The sequence below is a fragment of the Amblyraja radiata genome, chromosome 3 (assembly GCF_010909765.2).
Source record: "Amblyraja radiata isolate CabotCenter1 chromosome 3, sAmbRad1.1.pri, whole genome shotgun sequence".
Classification (NCBI taxonomy): Eukaryota; Metazoa; Chordata; class Chondrichthyes; order Rajiformes; family Rajidae; genus Amblyraja; species Amblyraja radiata.
Genome location: NC_045958.1, coordinates 36,270,117 through 36,291,067, shown reverse-complemented (window position 1 = coordinate 36,291,067; position 20,951 = coordinate 36,270,117). Strand labels below are relative to the sequence as shown.

Here is a 20,951-nt window from a genome sequence, read left to right as displayed (position 1 = left end):
CTATATAACGATCACCAAATCTATTTTTGGTTTCACCAATCTGGAGGAAACCATATTATGAACACTGAATACAGCCGACAAGATTGGAAGAAATGTGAACTAACTGCTGCCTCATTTGGAATTTGGTTCCTTGAGTGGTGGGAAAGGAAGAGTTGAATGGACGGGTGTTGCATCTCCTTCAGTTGTATAGGAAAGGAGAGTAGGGATGGAAGAGCCGACCAGTGAGACGTGAAGTGAGTGATCAGTGGTAAATGAACAAGTTGGGAAGAAGGGAAGATGGTGGGATCATGTATCAAGTGGAACATTTTTGTTCTAGGTATATTTTACCATGCTCAGCACAGCTATTGTACCATTAAAATAAACTATTGTACATCCCATTAGGCCAGACGATGTATCATAACATGAGCAACACATTAAAACTAATAAAATAACTTAACTATCCATTCCAAAACATAGTGCTGGATTGACAGCAGGTTAGACAGCATCTGTAGCAGAAATGGCGTTTTGGGATCCTTCGAGTCTGAAGAAGGATCCATTTCCTCTAAGAATGCTCTCTGATCTGGTGAGTAACTCCAGAATTTCACATTTTGCTCACGATTCCAGCATCTGCAGTTTCTTTTCTCTCCATTTACCAATCTATTCAATGGCTGTTCATCATTTCACTATTGTCAACACTCTTCTTGTTGCACCCATTGCTCCCCAATACCTTCTCTTAGATTAACTTGCTTTCTCAGTTTTGTTGAAGGATTTCGATCTGAAACAAATGTTTTTTTCTTTCCACAAAAGCTGCTTGACTGACTCAGTTCTTCCACCTAACTGGAGGAACTTGCTGTGCTGAGCAGCATCGGGTGGGTGGGAGAGTAGGGTAAGAAATTCATTTCGGAAATGAGGCCGTGCATCAGATTCTATCATTTGCAGTTTTATTTAATATTACAAACATTTAAAAATATTTTTGATATATTTCTCATGATATTTCTACCACAAAAATAGGCCATTCTGTCCAGCAGTCATATAGCATGCATTTATTGCTGAAAAGCCTTCTCTCCCTACCATATTTCATCATGTTTTATCAAGACAAGACTCGTCAAGAGTGTTTTATTGTCATATGTCCTAGAAATAGAACAATGAAATTCTTACTTGCTGCTGCACAACAGCAGTCCCAAGTCAGCCGATCTGAGGGACCTGGAGGTGGAGTGGTGGGTGAGAAGACTTTTAATGTAGGAGGGGGCATGCCCATTGAGGGCTTTGTAGACATAGAGGAGGGTCTTGAAATGTATACGGAACCGCACAGGGAGCCAGTGGAGAGAGGCCAGGATCGGGGTGATATGGTCCCATTTTCGGGTGCCCGTCAGGAGTCTCGCTGCGGCGTTTTGGACCAGTTGCAGGCGGGATAGGGAAGATTGGCTGATGCCAGTGTAAAGAGAGTTGCAGTAGTCTAGGCGGGAGGAGATAAATCTGTGGATGATCTTTTCGAGGTCCCAAGCCTTTCCTGACGTCCACTGAGCGAGGGCTATATGTATATATGTATGTAGTTTGTTTATACTATTCTTATATACTATTCTTATAACAAATGTAAAGCACTTTGGCCAATGAGAGTTGTTTTTTAAATGTGCTATATAAATAAATGTGACTTGACTTGAGAATATGTAAACATAGTACGTATTGGGAAAACAAAGGGCAGGATATAGATATAGATATATACACTATATATATATATATATATATATATATGCACACACACACACACACATACTCAATAAACAAACAATTATAGTGCAATAATAACAATAATCTATTGTAGCTCAGAGCTAATATGTTGTCATGTTTAATAGCCTGATGGCTGAAGGGAAGAAGCTGTTCCTAAACCTGGACGTTACAGTCTTCAGGCTCCTGTACCTTCTTCCCGATGGCAATGGTGAAATGAGTGTGTGGCCAGGATGGTGTGTGTATCTGATGATTTTGGTTGCCTTTTTGAGGCAGCGACTTTGATAAATCCCTTAAATGGCGGGGAGGTCAGAGCCGGTGATGGACTGGGCAGTGTTCACAACTTTTTGTAGTCTTTTCCGCTCCTGGACATTCAAGTTGCCGAACCAGGCCATGATGCAACCAGTCATCTCTACTGTGCACCTGTAGAAGTTCAAGAGAATCCTCTTTGACATACCAAATCTCCGTAATCTTCTCAGGAGGTAGACGTGCTGATGTTCTTTCTTTGTAATTGCATCAGTGTGCTGTGTCCAGGAAAGAACTTCGGAAATATGCACGCCCAGGAATTTGAAGTTTTTGACACTCTCCACCATCGTCCCTTTGATATAAACAGGATTGTGGGTCCTCACAATATCAATATATTATTTTAATACTTTTTCTTAAATATATCTATGTTAGTAACATCATTGATTCTTGGGTTACAAACTGCACATTTTTACGAGTCTTTAAGATGGAAAATGAACTTTGACTCCTTAGGTTCTGAGGTTGCTCATGAGTAGAGCCAGGATGTTTAGGCGCTAAAAATCTCTGAAATGGGCAGGCAAAAAGGCATAATAAAATTACAAAAAAGACACGAAAAAGGCATTTATTGACAAAAAAGGCATTTATTTCCACCACCAAAATATGGTTAAAAATGAAAATTATAAAGGTATACTACATTAAATGACCAAAGTTGCCTGGTTGCACATAATTACTAGCATTTTTTTCAAATTATCTGGTGTTAAACTATGCCGTCTGTCTGACAGAATATGCTTCAGTTGTTAAAGACCTCTTTCTACCCCAGCTGAGGTCACTGGTGCATACCCAAAATAAGCTACAAACTCTATATTCATGTTGATATCTTATGCATAACAACTGCCTTTGAGAACCTTAGCTATGTTTTGTATTTCTTCAAGATCTTTGTTAGATAAAATCACTCTCTCGTAATTCATACCTTCTGGCCAATGTACAGCATGTGAAGATGTAAACAACTGAACAATAGTTGAGCTGTTTGACTTCTCCAATACTTCCAATGTCAACAAATAATCCTTTGATGATTGATCTGCCCAGTGTACCGATGACCACATTGGCGACATATCTCCCCAAGCATCGGTTGTCTCATCTATGGAGATCCATATTTTGTTGCGTGCAACTTCATCTCTAATTTTCTGCACAACAATGTTGAAGTTGCTGTCAACATAATTTTTCCGTAATGATGACTCGCTCGGTATATGTTCCTCTGTGTATTTCTCTAAAATACCTCTGAGAGATTTGTTTTTCAATTTCCACAGTGGAATTCCAGCATCAATTAATGCTTTGTACAGATCACTCGAAAAAATCAGATTTGCGACTGGAGCCAGCAGTAAATGTTGTGAGGAGACAAGCTTGTATATTTCCTACCTTCTGTTTCTCTGCCGCCGACTTGTGTTTAGCTGTCTGTACATGCTGGGAGACGAAATATTTCTTCTCATGATTCACTGCTTTCTCACATGCTTTGCAAAACAGCACAGTTATCTGTAGAGAATATATCACTCCTGTACACTCTCACCAAATCGTTCCATTTTTTACAAGGCGTTGACTTGACTTTAGGCATTTTGACATTTGCAGGGGTAGATCCCACAGGAGCGGCGTTGCAGACCTCTGCAGGCAAGCCAAGTACAAGCTGAGAAGAGGAATCAGAGCTGCCAAGGAAAGGTACTCTGAGAAGTTGAGGAGCAAGTTCTCAGCAAATTACTCTTCTTCAGTGTGGAAGGGTTTGCAAGAAATCATAAGCTACAAGAGGAAAACCCCCCGCTCCTTGGACAATCGTCAGCTGACCAACGACCTGAACGAGTACTACAGCAATTTTGATAAACAGAAACGTAACCCTTGTACCCCCACACCCCCTCCCCAACCAACACTTCACACCTACTCACAGCCTGACTCCAGTTTGAAAAGACTGGACCCTTCCCCACCTACTCCTCCCGAATCACCACTTCACACCTACTTAAAGCATGACTCCAGTCTGCAAAGACTGCACCCTTCCCCCCCCCTCCCCCCCCCCGCACCCATCTCCAGTCACCACTTAACACCCACTTACAGCCGGGTTTCGCCCCGGTGGTGTACATTTTCTTGTAAGTTACGTTAACACGCAAAAAAAAGGCTGATTACGCATTCAATTGTGAAAAAGGCATTATCTTCCAGAAATCATCAAAAAAGGCATGAAACGGTACTTATGGCATTTATGGTAAAATCTCATTTTGGCTCTACTCATGAGACAAGTGTCTGAATCAGAGACTTGCCAAAGAAATGCTGGCAGTGGAGCAGACTGACACCCAGAGGCGGTGTTCAGTAACTGCAAGTCGACGGCAATTGGACAAACACTGCTTCCTTTTAAGGATGATATGCAAATGTGAGAAGCAGCAAAGAAAACAGGCAAATATGATAAAGATCAGTGGTAAAATGAGAAATGAAAGGTGAAACATGGACGCCGTATGTTGTTTGGTCTGCTTACGGCAACAAAATTCAATATAAACCTTTATAAATTATCTTGTGCTGACTTTAAAGAATAATGATAGAGGTTGGCTGGGAGTGAGCGATGATGTTCTAGCATACTTACCTGGCAGGGGAGAGACTGATCAAAAAAAAGGTTCGGAAGCGAAGAATGGGCCTGGCGCAGATGCCACGCAATGTGCCAGTCAGCTGGACATTGCCGCCCCATCTGTCGTCTGTGGAAAGGTTCTTCCGGTCCAACACCTTTGACCACAAGTCCATCGGGCAGTGGTCAGCACGGGATGTCCTGCAGGCACTGCATGGATCCGGTGGCGTGGTTCCCAGAGCAGACTGCCCAGCTTGTCTGGCAAAATGCCTCATCGCCAGAACTCACCAACAAGCACCAAGACCTGGCTTGGCTGGCGGTGAGGGGAGCCCTCCCAGTTAGATCCTTCCTGCACATTCGGAACCTCACTACCAGCGCACGCTGCCTTCGGGACGGCTGCTATGGAGAGGAGACAGTTGCCCACCTCTTTGCAGAGTGTGGATTTGCAAAAAGAGTCTGGAGAAGTATGCAAGGGTCCCTGGAACACTTTATCCCGAACAGCTCCGTCACAGAGGACTCAGTGATTTACGGATTGTTCCCAGGGACACATTCAGAGACTGACATCGAGTGCTGCTGGAGGGTCATCAACTCGGTGAAAGACGCTCTTTGGTCTGCCCAAGCATTGTTCACCACCCAGCAGAGCGAGATGTCCATCAAGGAATGTTGCCGACTGGCCCGCTGCAGACTGCAGGAGTACGTGCTGAGGGACGCACTGAAGCCAAGGCTCTGTGGGGGAGGACCACAGTCTAGGGTCCTTCCGCTGCTGGACATGGGGGGCACGGTATGGCGGAGACGCCCCTCAAAATAAGGGAAGGTATCCCACGCCAAGGGGCCACATGAGTGGCATGGGTGGGGGACAGGATTGTGATAATTGAGAAATGTATAGACTATATTGAACTATTTGTATAGCCTCCGAAAATGTCGGATGAATTTTTCGCATGGTTCACGTATTGTATATATTTATTACTTGAATAAAGTCTATTTTGAAATTAAAAAAAGAACTGTGCAGAGGTGTTGGGCGAAGTGATCGCCAAGCCTGCGTTTGGTCTCACCGATGTAGAGCAGTTGACACCTAGAGCAGCGGATGCAATAGATGAGGTTGGAGGAGGTGCAGGTGAACCTCTGCCTCATTTGGAAAGGCTGCTTGGGTCCTTGAGTGGATTCGAGGGGGGACTTATGTGGTCATCAAATGTGATAATATGCAAACGTCTTTTCCAAGTTTCTTCCATAACTAATTTTATAATTATTTCCTGCTTTTTTTTATCTTAAGAAAAATATAATACGTGCATTAGCTTTCACCTCAGGTACTCAAGCCTAAGGATCTAGGGATTGCTGTGACTGGTGTCAAGAATGGGAGTTCCTATCTCATAATCTGCTCACAGTTGGTTTGCTGTTGGTGTCAATTGGTGTGGGTTGATTGCTGTGTTTCTCCCATTACAATAGTGACTGTTAAAAAACCTCCACTGGCACTGCCAACTCATTCAGTTCTCCCAGGCTGGCATAATGGCACCCATTGGCTCTTCTGCCATTGTATAGCTATCACCACATTTCAAATAGGACAAGCCCTTCCTGTGGCCAGATCTCTGCAACTCATTCCTCCACTTTTTCGCTGATAAAATCAGCACCATCTATCAATCTTTATCCCCTGTACCCGACTCCCCAGCATCTACTCCACCACCTACCAAGGCCCCTCCTTTCAACATCTCCACTGACCTCCTTACCCCTCCTCCACACTGCTTCCTCTCCCAGTTTGACCTGGTCACCCCTATTGAAATCTCCAAACTCATCAGCTCTTCCAAACCCACTACCTGCTCCCTCGACCCTCTCCCCACTCCCCTGTTGAAGTCTTGCCTCCCCGTTCTCTGCCCCTACCTCGCTAATCTCTTCAACTCCTCATTGTCCCAAGGAATTGTCCCCTCCGCTTTCAAAACTGCTGCCGTTACACCAATCTTAAAGAAACCTGGTCTTGATCCCTCCTCTCTCATTAACTACCGCCCAATCTCAAACCTCCCCTTTCTTTCAAAAACCCTGGAGCGTATCGTTGCGGCGCAACTTCATTCCCACCTCCTTGCGTATAACCTACTTGAACCCCTCCAATCTGGCTTTCGCCCCCTCCATAGCACAGAAATTGCTCTCCTCAAAGTCCTCAACGACCTCCTCACCTCTGCTGACACAGTTGCCCACCTCTTTGCAGAGTGTGGATTTGCAAAAAGAGTCTGGAGAAGTATGCAAGGGTCCCTGGAACGATTTATCCCGAACAGCTCCGTCACAGAGGACTCTGTGATTTACGGACTGTTCCCAGGGACACATTCAGAGGCTGACATCGAGTGCTGCTGGAGGGTCATCAACTCGGTGAAAGACGCTCTTTGGTCTGCCCGAGCGTTGCTCACCACCCAGCAGAGCGAGATGTCCGTCAGGGAATGTTGCCGACTGGCCCACTGCAGACTGCAGGAGTACGTGCTAAGGGACTCGCTGAAGCTTGGTGCAGCCAACACCAAGGCTCGGTGGTGGAGGGCCACAGTCTAGGGTCATTCCGCTGCTGGACATGGGGGGCACGGTATGGTGGAGACGCCCCTCAAAATAAATTAAGGGAAGGTATCCCACACCAGGGGGCCACATGAGTGGCACGGGTGGGGGACATTTTTGTGGAATTTAAAAGACATAAACTGTATTGAACAATCTCTATAGCCTACAAAAATGTCGGATGGAATTTTCGAACGGTGCACACATTGTATATATTTATTACTTGGACAGGGGCCACAGAGTGGCACGGGCGGGGGACAGTTTTGGTGGAATTTGACAAATGTAAAAGTATTGTACTGAAAAAATAAAATTAAAAAATTTGTATAGTCTCCGAAAATGTCGGATGAATTTTTTGTTCGAATGGTTCATGAATTGTATATATTTATCAATTGAATAAAGTCTATTTTGAAATAAAAAATAAATAAATAAATAAATAAATAGATTTAAAAAAAGGTTCGGAAGCGATGGCTTACCGGCCGAGTTGTATTCTACTCTGTGGTACTGGGTGGGCCCGGACCTGCTGGAAGTGTACAACAACATGCTTCTAGCCGGCAGCATGTCAGACTCCATGAGGAAGGGCAGCATCACCCTAATCTACAAGCAGAAGAGGGAGATGAAGGATATAAAGAATTGGAGACCCATGACATTGTTGAATGTAGACTACAAGATCCTGTCTAAGGCCATCGCCAACCGGGTCAAGTCTGCTCTGGGACAGGTGATCCACCCGGACCAAACCTGTGCTGTTCCTGGCAGGAAAATCTCAGACAGCCTAGCGCTGCTGAGAGATACCATTGCCTACGTGCAGGACAGACGGGTGGATGCCTGCCTAATCAGCTTGGACCAGGAGAAGGCCTTCGACAGGATATCGCACACGTACATGAGGGACGTGCTCTCCAAAATGGGTTTTGGGGAGAGAATCCGAAATTGGATCAAACTGCTCTACACCAATGTCTGTAGTGCAGTCCAAATCAATGGGTGGGAATCAGACAGTTTCCCTGTAAGGTCTGGAGTCAGGCAGGGTTGCCCTCTCTCTCCTGTCTTGTTTGTCTGCTGTATTGAACCTTTTGCCGAGTCCATCAGGAAGGATGCGAGCATAAGAGGAGTGACATTGCCAGGCAGTGGGGGCATTCAAGTCAAGACCTCCCTGTACATGGACGATGTCGCCGTCTTCTGCTCGGATCCAGGGTCGGTCCGCAGATTGATTAGCATCTACGACCAGTTTGAGTCGGCCACGGGAGCCAGGGTGAACCGCAGGAAGAGCGAGGCCATGCTCTTTGGAAACTGGACTGACCGATCTTCCGACCCCTTCACCATCAAGCCTGACTTCTTGAAGGCGCTGAGGATCTGGTTCGGGGGGGCTGAGGCGAGTAACAAGAATTGGCTGGAGCGGATAGTCAAGGTGGGGAAGAAGCTGGAGCTGTGGAGGCAACGCTCCCTCTCCATAACCGGTAAAAAAAATTTGGTCATCAGGTGTGAGGTACTCTCGGGGCTGCTGCAAGTGTGGCCTGTCCCTCATCTTCCAGTTCATCTGGGGGTCGAGGATTGACCGGGTGCGACGGGCCACAATGTACAACTCGGCAGACAACGGGGGTAAAAGCGTGCCCAACGTCGCCCTCGCCCTGATGGCCACCTTTGTGTGTGGCTGCATCAGGCGGAGTGTAGAGCCAAGGCACGTGGGCACCAAGTGTCACTACCTGCTGAGGTTCTACCTGTCCCCGGTGTTGCGAAGGATGGGCCTGGCGCAGATGCCATGCAATGTGCCAGTCAGCTGGACATTGCCGCCCCATCTGTCGTTTGTGGAAAGGTTCTTCCGGACCAACACCTTTGACCACAAGTCCATTGGGCAGTGGTCAGCACGGAATGTCCTGCAGGCACTGCAGGGAAAGGACTCGATGGATCCGGTGGCGTGGTTCCCAGAGCAGACTGCCCAGCTTGTCTGGCAAAATGCCTCATCGCCAGAACTCACCAACAAGCACCAAGACCTGGCTTGGCTGGCGGTGAGGGGAGCCCTCCCAGTCAGATCCTTCCTGCACCGTCGGAACCTCACTGCCAGCGCACGCTGCCCTCGGGACGGCTGCTATGGAGAGGAGACGGTTGCCCACCTCATTGCAGAGTGTGGATTTACAAAAAGAGTCTGGAGAAGTATGCAAGGGTCCCTGGAACGTTTTATCCCGAACAGCTCCGCCACAGAGGACTCTGTGATTTACGGACTGTTCCCAGGGACACATTCAGAGGCTGACATCGAGTGCTGCTGGAGGATCATAAACTCGGTGAAAGACGTCCTTCGGTCTGCCCGACCGTTGTTCACCACACAGCAGAGCGAGATGTCCGTCAGTGAATGTTGCCGACTGGCCCGCTGCAGACTGCAGGAATACGTGCTGAGGGACTCACTGAAGCTCGGTGCAGCCGACGCCAAGGCTCTGTGGGGGAGGACCACAGTCTAGGGTCCTTCTGCTGCTGGACATGGGGGGCACGGTATGGGGGAGACGCCCCTCAAAATAAGGGAAGGTATCCCACGCCAGGGGGCCATATGAGTGGCATGGGTGGGGGACAGATTTGAGAAATGTATAGACTGTATTGAACAATTTGTATAGCCTCCGAAAATGTCGGATGAATTATATCGCACAGTTCACGTATTGTATATATTTATTATTTGAATAAAGTCAATTTTGAAATAAAAAAATAAATAAAATTAAATTAAATTAAAAAAGGTTCTTCCAGGACGAGGCTATCCCATTGCACTTCGGGTGTGCTGACGCCTGCGGTCCCCAAATGCCGGATACTCGACTGCAAAAGTTGTTGTAGTGGGGGACTGCGTTCGCGCTCTCCCCTGATTTTGAAATAAAAATAGAATTATCTAATGTGAACACACAATGCTGGTGTATTGACCAGCAGGTCTGGATAACGTTTTGGAGAAAGTTAAAAAAGATAGGAGCAGAATTAGGCCATTTGGCACATCAGTCTACTCCACCATTCATATCTCTCCCTCCTAACCCCATTCACAGCCCAGTGGTATGAATATTGATTTCTCTCACTTCAGGTAGCCACGGCATTCCCTCTCTCTCTATCCCTCCCCCACCTAAGTTGCACCAGCTTCTCATGTTCATCCTACAAACAGCTTACAATGGCCTGTTTCCTTTATCCTCATTACTTTTTGCATATCTTTCATTCATTGCTCTTTATCTCTCCATATCACCGTCTATATCTCTCGTTTCCAGTCTGCAAAAGGGTCTCGACCCGAAATGTCACCCTTTCTTTCTCTCCAGAGATGCTTCCTGTCCCGCTGAGTTACTCCAGCTTTTAGTGCCTATCTTCGGTTTAAACCAGCATCTGCAGTTCCTTCTTACACATGCCGTATTCTTTCTTTACTACTCTATCCACTTGTGTTGCCACTCTCAGGGGTCTATGGACTTGCTCCAAGATCCCGCTGCACATCATTACTCCAAAGAATCCTTCCATTTACTGTATACGTTCCTCTGATACGTGACCTCCCCGCAACAGCCTGGGACTTACCTGGAACGGGCACCAGTCGTAAGAACTAAAGCATGGACTTTGAAAATGGAGCCAAAACATGATACCTTTTACATGCAGGCTCAGTAGACAATTTCTGTACACTTGCTAATCAGTGATCAATACTGGACTGTTTGTAAGAAAAGGAATTTTACTGTGTGCTAGCACTTCACACATGTGACAATAAAAGCATCATTGACATTAGGGTGCCATAATCTTCTGGATATACCAACATTGACAGAGCATGTCAAAAAAAAATTTTTTAATAGGTGCAGGAGTAGGCCATTCGGCCCTTCGAGCCTGCACTGCCATTCAATATGATCATGGCTGATCATCCAAATCAGTATCCTGTACCTGCCTTCTCTCCATACCCCCTGATCCCTTTAGCCACAAGGGCCACATCTAACTCCCTCTTAAATTTGCCAACGAACTGGCCTCAACTACCTTCTGTGGCAGAGAATTCCAGAGATTCACCACTCTCTGTGTGAAAAATGTTTTCCTCATCTCGGTCCTAAAAGATTTCCCCCTTATCCTTAAACTGTGACCCCTTGTTCTGGACTTCCCCAACATCGGAAACAATCTTCCTGCATCTAGCCTGTCTAACCCCTGAAAATTTTTGTAAGTTTCTATAAGATCCCCCCTCAATCTTCTAAATTCTAGCGAGTACAAACCGAGCCTATCCAGTCTTTCTTCATATGAAAGTCCTGACATCCCAGGAATCAGTCTGGTGAACCTTCTCTGAACTCCCTCTATGGCAAGAATGTCTTTCCTCAGATTAGGAGACCAAAACTGTACGCAATACTCCAGTGTGGTCTCACCAAGACCCTGTACAACTGCAGTAGAACCTCCCTGCTCCTATACTCAAATCCTTTTGCTATGAAATGCTTTACTAAAATGCTTTACTAAAGTTCATGTTGACAATATGCACTGCCCCAACCTCATCAATTAGTTTTGTCATCTCCTCAAAAACCTGATCATCTATAAGACGTCCCCTGCACAATTCCACGCTGATTATCTCTAGTAAATTTATGGTTTTCCATTTGTAAGTAAATCATCTCACCTCTAATAATCTCCCTGCCAGTGCAAGGCTCATCAGTCTAAATACACTGGATGATGTGGGTGTTGGACTACACGAGCAACACCCTAGCAACTGACAACAGGTTTTAACCCACAGTTCATATCTGCCTCACCTCAGCTGCTCCATCAAGGTGTTGGTGCATGCACAAAATTCAAGCTTGCGACTGGAAGGGAACAGTGGAGGCCCTACAGAGGATCCTGCAATCATGTGGATCAGGCGCCACTGGAGGCCCTACAGAGGTCGGATGAGCGTAAGGATTGGAAGACAGCATCACCAGGCCAGGTCGACTCCTGGATTACCGAGTCAGTGCCACTGCCAGGAAAACATGTCTTCAAGGACAAAATAAGACTCAATATTCTTAAGAATTTCGAAAGTTGATAGAAGATGGTACTGGAAACATGGTGACTTAATGTGTACTGCCTCAGTGTAATCCACTATTCTTATACTATAATCATTTCATTCTTATCATCGGATATGATTGCACTTATCTATAGTAAGTTTACTCCTCTTCGGTTTACCTTGTTATGGCGAAGAGGTTTGTGTGCCCCCATGATTCCGAAAGCGATTCCGTCGGAAGCACCAGCTTCTGGTAGGGCCACCCATGGCGGTAAGGTCGAGGATGAGGGTCCAGACTAAGAATGATCCAACCTACAAGATCTCAACGGCGGACCAGGCGGACAAAAGTTATCTTGAACTCAATGGCTGTGAAGACGGATGAAGGCTGCAACAGATCTATCAGCTACAATCGTCTTGGTTCCCTTGCTATTGGAAATAGTTGATTGGTTTGTGAAGGACCGCTTGCTTCTTGGAGAGCAACATAAAGTACACGTTAAACAAACACACTTCTTTCTGTGAGCAGCACAAAACCTCTCAGGCCACGTGATGGCTGGAAGCTCCTGGTCAGGAACCGGCACGGAAGCGGTGATTACTTGATTCAATCGCTCAACTTTGGACAGAAGCAGGAAAGTTGTTCAGTAGCAGTATTCGTCTGAGACGCCATCGGCTCTAACAATGTACGAGCCTGGCTCCGAAGCTAGACCAGAAATCACCCCAATACGGTCATGGCATTTGTCAATCTGTAAGCGGACCACCTGTCCTTTGTCGAAGAACACTGGAATCTATTGAAGAACGCTATCCTCGCCTCCTGTAAGGAAACAATTGGGTTCAAGTTAAAAAACAAAAAAACATCAGGATTGATTCAAAGATAATGACAATCAATTCCAACACTTCAACAACTCATCGATGAAAAGAGAAAAGCTTTCATCACCTTACAAAATGACCAACAGTCAGCTACCAAAAGGAAGTACAAGGCTGTAGTCCAGAAGAGCACCCAAAATCTCAAAAACCAATGATGGTGGGAGAAAGCTCAGGAAATCCAACAACCAACGACACTCGAGGCTTTTTCAACGCAACCAACGCGATTTTTGGTCCATCCACTCACAGTCAAGCCCCTCTCAAAAGCAAAGATGGGTCAACCATCCTGAAGAACAATGCTGACATCAGTTCTAGATGGACGGAGCACTTTGAAGATCTTCCAAATCAAACCGCCTCATTTGACAGAAAATGTGATCAACAACATTCCAAAGCAGCCCGTTGACGACTCCCTAAGCAGAATACCATCACTTGAAGGAGTCAAGGAAGCCACCAAAGCCTTGAAAAACAACAGGGCAGCTGGACTCGATGGAATACCAGCCGAGGTCTACAAAACTTGAGGTAACCTCCTCCATTACCAACTGCATCAACTTCTCATCAAAATCTGGATAAATGAAGACGTACTAGGAGACTTTATAGACTCGGCAATCGTTACAATCTACAAAAGGAAAAGCGATCGATCTGATTGCGGAAACTATCGTGGAATTTCCCTATTAGCAACAGCAGGCAAGGTCCTCGCCCGCATCATGAAGAACCGACTCAAGCCTTCAGCCGAGAAGATCCTTCCGGAGACACAAGCCGGTTTTAGACCATCACGTGGAACAGTCGACATGATCAACTACAAGAAAAATGTCATGAACAACGTCAACCTTTGTACATGGCATTCATCGACCTCACTAAGACCTTTGATTCGGTATCAAGGGAACTCTTATGTGACATCCTATCCACCTATGGATTTCCTGAAAAGTACATTTGAATCCAGAGACTCCTCCACGATGACATGCTTGCCAGTCATGGCCAGCAACAGCAACTGTGAGCCGTTTCAAGTCAGATCAGGAGTGAAACAGGGATGCGTAATTGCCCCAACACTGTTCACCATCTTCATTGCGACAACCATCCACATCATCAAGGACGACCTACTCCGAGGAATCTAAATCGTCTGCAGAACAGAAGGCAGACATTTCAATCTTGCCCGTCTCAAGTGCAAAACTAAGACATCTATGAGCTCGCTCGAGTTCCAATATGCAGACGACTACTGTGTTGCAGCTCTCTCAGAAAATCATCTGCAACAGATCCTGACTGCCTTTAACAGTGCATACACGAAACTTGGACATCAACTCCAAGAAGACTCAGGTTATCTACCAATTGTCACCAACTGAGACAAATCGGAAAGAACCGTCAATTCAACGGTGAAACAACCCTGGAAAATGTGGATCATTTTCTGTACCTTGGCAGTCACCTCTCCTCCAATGTCGACCTTGATGACGAGATCCAACATCGTCTCAAGTCTGCTGGAACAGCTTTTGGATGTCTTCAAATGAGAGTCTTTCAAAATCGTAGCATCTGAACAGACACCAGAATATTAGTGCACAACACTCCTGTATGCATCAGAAACCTGGACAACATACCAACCCCATCTGAAAAAACTTGAAAAGGACCATCAACGATGTCTTCGAAGCAGCTTAAATATCAGCTGGGAAGATAGAAGAACCAACGTCAGCATGCTGAATGAAGCAAAAACATATAGCATCGAAGCCTTCGTCATCAAGAACCAACTAAGATGGGTCGGTCAAGTTGTTCGGATGGAAGACAAGCTTCTACCAAAGCAAACCTTCTACTCCTAGCTTAAAGAAGGCAAACGTAAAAGAGGCGGACAAAAGAAGAGATTCAAAGTCGCCTGAAAAGCCAACATGAATAAATGTGAAATCGACAATTGGGAAACCAATGCCAAGGACAGGAAACTCTGGTGAACCATCATCCAAGAAGGAACAGCGACCTTCGAAGCCAACAGATGCGCACAATTAGAAGAAAAGAGAAAACGGAAAGAGAGGCAGCAACAAACAAAGCCCGATCTGTCATCTGGAATTACCTGTCCTGAATGTCGAAGAACTTTCAAAGCCAGGATTGGACTCATAAGCCACCTGAGAGCCCATAAAAACAACAGAACCTAGACTATCATCCTCGACCTCGTGGGATAGCCACGATGATGACTAAGTTTGCTGATTTTAATGCATATTGAAGAATTTCAATATATCTAGGTGATAAAATTGTATCAATAAACCATTTGAACCATTGATTGAAGTTCAGTTTCAAATACCATTGCCAGGTCCAGCTCAGCCAGCAAACCTTTAACGATGAAACCTGCATCAGGGCTTGTGTTTGCATAGGAGGCCTACATCATTCACAGGGCACAAATACATCAAGCAAAATCACTATGGTGCTGCAGAACCTTTCCCTGCCTAAATTGCACTCGTTACCTCCCATCATCTTTCACTAAATTAAACTAAACCAACTCCATACCTTGTGTTCAAAAGGGTCTGAAGAAGGGTTTCGGCCCGAAACGTCGCCTATTTCCTTCGCTCCATAGATGCTGCTGCACCCGCTGAGTTCCTCCAGCAATTTTGTGTACCAACTCCATACCTTACTCCTCGTGGCATGTTCTGCTCTCCGGTTTGTGCTCTCCTTGCTTTTGTCAAAGGCCATTAACTCCCCAATCCACCTTCCTTCTCATTTTGTGCAGTTGAGTACCTGAAGATTAAGTATTTAGAAGGAAGGAGGAGAAATCTGTGTGGAGCCTTGGCTGTAAGCTTCCATATTATTCAATTCTTCTCCTTTTCATAACAGCAAAATAAAGACATTACCACTGGGGAATTACATCCCGAGAACAAAGCAGTGCAAATAAAAGGCCAATGTATTAAAACGATAAGTTGCACGAGAGGAAATGTATTAATTCATAAAATGGTCTCCTTGGTATGGTTGCTCCTTGACATAAATAAATTTATAAAACAACTTTAAATTTGCATTGATTAAAAATACATGAGTATGGAATATTAACAATGAATGTGTTCAGGGAACTACTCGGTCTCTGTCTCCCCCCAGTGTCAGCTTAAATAACTACAAGATATGAGCCTGTAAATTAAATGAAGGTAAAGATAACACTATATTTAAACACATGCAAGATAGTTCAGAATTGATTTTAAGTATAGATTGACCATTTAATTTCCACAGTCAGGTGGTGGGCTAAGGTAGATTATCCTTTTGTACATCAATAGAAGTGCAATAATCCCTCTGCACATTAAAATTGTCAAGTCTACCATGTGTTCAATCACATTAAAGCAAACATTTAAGATTTAGAGGTCGATTTTTTTTTTTTTTTAAACACATTTAAAAGGCAAAAAAGCAAATTGGATTAACTGTGCTCCTTCCTCTTCACATGGGATAAATGATGGATTTAAACGTAGCATAGAACTGCGAGATTCCCATTACCAAGCAGAATAGGCAAATCTGAAAAGGGTAACCCAACCATCACGTCCCTCAGTTTGGTGCCAAAACAGGACTTCATGTCAGACATCTAGGATAAGGAGGAGGAGCAGCACGGGTCAGTTAGTGTCCCACCAAGATAATAATAATAATAATAATACATTTTATTTAATGGGCGCCTTTCAGACATCTCAAGGACACCTTACATAGATTAATCGTAATAGAAACATATAATCGGGATAAAATAAGTAATAAAGACATCACAGAGACATAGATCAACTGACATAGGATATCACTGGAGGGGAAAGAGAGCAACGCGAGTTGACTTCGACAGCTTATGTTATTCTCAAGGTTTAAACTCATAGCCACACATTTACAATAGCAACAAAAGTACTCACTTTTTATTTGCTGGAGTTTCCTTTCCAGTAATCTCTCATTGAAGAAAAAATTCCAAATCAGGCCAGGAAAATTTGCACCAAATTAAAATTTGTACAGCAAGGATATATTGATTTTCCTAACTCAGAGGAGTTCTGCATCTCCCAAACACATTCCCATAGGCTTCTGCTGAATTCCCAAAAAGGTGAATAATTATATCTTCAGGTATTTGGGTTATCCTGCCCAATAGAGAGCATTCAACAATGTACCAGCAGGGCTCTCACTTAATTTTTTTTCCCTGTTGCCAGCCGGGCAACCTCGGCAGCTTTTTAGGTTGCCAAATGACAATTTAAGTGGTCATTTAAGACGGCTTGCATGACATAGAAACATAGAAATATAGAAATTAGGTGCAGGAGTAGGCCATTCGGCCCTTCGAGCCTGCACCGCCATTCAATATGATCATGGCTGATCATCCAACTCAGTATCCCGTACCTGCCTTCTCTCCATACCCTCTGATCCCCTTAGCCACAAGGGCCACATCTAACTCCCTCTTAAATATAGCCAATGAACTGGCCTTGACTACCCTCTGTGGCAGAGAGTTCCAGAGATTCACCACTCTCTGTGTGAAAAAAGTTCTTCTCATCTCGGTTTTAAAGGATTTCCCCCTTATCCTTAAGGTGTGACCCCTTGTCCTGGACTTCCCCAACATCGGGAGCAATCTTCCTGCATCTAGCCTGTCCAACCCCTTAAGAATTTTGTAAGTTTCTATAAGATCCCCTCTCAATCTCCTAAATTCTAGAGAGTATAAACCAAGTCTATCCAGTCTTTCTTCATAAGACAGTCCTGACATCCCAGGAATCAGTCTGGTGAACTTTCTCTGCACTCCCTCTATGGCAATAATGTCCTTCCTCAGATTTGGAGACCAAAACTGTACGCAATACTCCAGGTGTGGTCTCACCAAGACCCTGTACAACTGCAGTAGAACCTCCCTGCTCCTATACTCAAATCCTTTTGCTATGAAAGCTAACATACCATTCGCTTTCTTCACTGCCTGCTGCACCTGCATGCCCACTTTCAATGACTGGTGTACCATGACACCCAGGTCTCGCTGCATCTCCCCTTTTCCTAGTCGGCCACCATTTAGATAATAGTCTGCTTTCCTGTTTTTGCCACCAAAATGGATAACCTCACATTTATCCACATTATACTGCATCTGCCAAACATTTGCCCACTCACCCAGCCTATCCAAGTCACCTTGCAGTCTCCTAGCATCCTCCTCACAGCTAACACTGCCCCCCAGCTTAGTGTCATCCGCAAACTTGGAGATATTGCCTTCAATTCCCTCATCCAGATCATTAATATATATTGTAAATAGCTTGGGTCCCAGCACTGAGCCTTGCGGTACCCCACTTGTCACTGCCTGCCATTGTGAAAAGGACCCGTTTACTCCTACTCTTTGCTTCCTGTTTGCCAGCCAGTTCTCTATCTACATCAATACTGAACCCCCAATGCCGTGTGCTTTAAGTTTGTATACTAATCTCTTATGTGGGACCTTGTCGAAAGCCTTCTGGAAGTCCAGATACACCACATCCACTGGTTCTCCCCTATCCACGCCACTAGTTACATCCTCGAAAAATTCTATAGGATTCGTCAGACATGATTTACCTTTTGTAAATCCATGCTGACTTTGTCCAATGATTTCACCACTTTCCAAATGTGCTGCTATCCCATCTTTAATAACTGACTCTAGCAGTTTCCCCACTACCGATGTTAGACTAACTGGTCTGTAATTCCCCGTTTTCTCTCTCCCTCCCTTCTTAAAAAGTGGGGTTACGTTTGCTACCCGCCAATCCTCAGGAACTACTCCAGAATCTAAAGAGTTTTGAAAGATTATTACTAATGCATCCACTATTTCTGGAGCTACTTCCTTAAGTACTCTGGGATGCAGCCTATCTGGCCCTGGGGATTTATCGGCCTTTAATCCATTCAATTTACCCAACACCACTTCCCGGCTAACCTGGATTTCACTCAATTCCTCCAACTCCTTTGACCCGCGGTCCCCTGCTATTTCCGGCAGATTATTTGTCTTCCTTAGTGAAGACGGAACCAAAGTAGTTATTCAATTGGTCCGCCATATCCTTGTTCCCCATGATCAACTCACCTGTTTCTGACTGCAAGGGACCTACATTTGTTTTAACTAATCTCTTTCTTTTCACATATCTATAAAAACTTTTGCAGTCAGTTTTTATGTTCCCTGCCAGTTTTCTTTCATAATCTATTTTTCCTTTCCTAATTAAGCCCTTTGTCCTCCTCTGCTGGTCTCTGAATTTCTCCCAGTCCTCCGGTATGCTGCTTTTTCTGGCTAATTTGTACGCATCATCCTTCGCTTTGATACTATCCCTGATTTCCCTTGTTATCCACGGATGCACTACCTTCCCTGATTTATTCTTTTGCCAAACTGGGATGAACAATTTTTGTAGTTCATCCATGCAGTCTTTAAATGTCTTCCATTGCATATCCACCGTCAACCCTTTTAGAATTAATTGCCAGTCAATCTTGGCCAATTCACGTCTCATACCTTCAAAGTTACCTTTCTTTAAGTTCAGAACCATTGTTTCTGAATTAACAATGTCACTCTCCATCCTAATGAAGAACTCAACCATATTATGGTCACTCTTGCCCAAGGGGGTACGTACAACAAGACTGCTAACTAACCCTTCCTCATTACTCAATACCCAGTCTAAAATAGCCTGCTCTCTCGTTGGTTCCTCTACATGTTGATTTAGATAACTATCCCGCATACATTCCAAGAAATCCTCTTCCTCAGCACCCTTGCCAATTTGATTCACCCAATCTATATGTAGATTGAAGCCACCCATTATAACTGTTTTGCCTTTGTTGCACGCATTTCTTTTTACACGTTGCAATAAATGCAATTTCTATTATCTATTTCCACTTCCAAACAAAAATCTGGTTGGATTATTCAGCGTATGATCAACCTCGGTGAGATCAAGCGCAGGCTTGGCGATCACTTCGCACAACACCTCCACTCAGTTCGCAATAACCAACCTGATCTCCCGGTGGCTCAGCACTTCAACTCCCCCTCCCATTCCGAATCGGACCTTTCTGTCCTTACATTGGAGGGGGGGGGGGGGGGGGAAAGAGAAAAGAGAAAGAAAGAGAGAGAGAGAGAGAGAGAGAGAGAGAGAGGAGAGAGAGGAGAGAGAGAGAGGAGAGAGAGAGACTCTCTCTTCTCTCTCTCTCTACATCTCTCTTTCTGCTATCTTTTCTCTCTCTTTTCTTCTCTTTTCTCTAATCTTTTCTCTCTCTTGCTCTCTTTTTTCTCCTCTCTTTTCTCTCTCTTTTCTCTCTCTTTTTTCTCTATCTTTCGTCACTCTTGTATCTCTCTTTTACTCTCTCTCTCTCTCTCTCGCTCTATCTCTCGCTCTCTCGCTCTCTCTCTCTCTCATCTCTCTCTCTCTCTCTCTCCTCTCTCTCTTTCTCTCTTCTCTCTCTCTTCTCTCTGGCTCTCTCTCGCTGCTCTCTCTTCTACTCTCTCTCTCTCTCGCTCTCTCTCTCTCTCTCTCTCTCTCTCTCTCTCTCTCCTCTCTACTCTCCTTAGAGAGAGAGATCTATATATATTAAACAGTGTCGGGCTCAGATTGCAGCCTTGCTGGCTATATATCCCGACACTGTTTAATGTATATATCAACGATTTGGCAGTAAAGTTGGACCAGAGCACAGCGCCGGGCCTCTGTCTTCTGGACAGAGAGGTAAAGTCCCTGTTTTATGCGGGATTTGGTTCTGCTGTCCCCCACAGAACAGGAACTGCAGCAACAGTTGGACCTACTTGATGAGTACTGCCAAAATTGGGCCCTGGCAGTAAATCTAAAGAAAACCAACATCATGATTTTTCAGAAAAGACCCAGATGTCAAGGAAGATAAATACAAATTTACTCTCAATGGTATTGTTATCGAACACACTATGAGCTATACTTACCTTGGTCTCACTGTTTCCGCATCAGGGATCTTCAATATGGCAGTGAATGCATGAAAAGAGAAAGCTCGAAGAGCTCTGTATGCAATAAAAAGAAGATTCTACAACATCCAAATTCCAATTAAAATCTGGCTTAAAATATTTGACAGTGTAATCCAGCCTATTGCGCTTTATGATAGTGAAGTATGGGGTCCGATCAATCACCATAGTTATAGTAAATGGGAAAAACATACAACGGAAGCCCTGCATGCGGAATTTTGTCGGAACATCCTCCGTATCCAAAGGAAAACACCAAC

At 44.7% G+C, this 20,951-nt stretch overlaps 1 pseudogene; it reads left to right on the top strand.

Annotated features, from left to right (window-relative positions):
* The first annotated feature begins 9,757 nt into the window (after positions 1–9,757).
* On the top strand, positions 9,758–9,896 carry LOC116971628 (annotated as a pseudogene).
* The last annotated feature ends 11,055 nt before the right edge of the window (positions 9,897–20,951 follow it).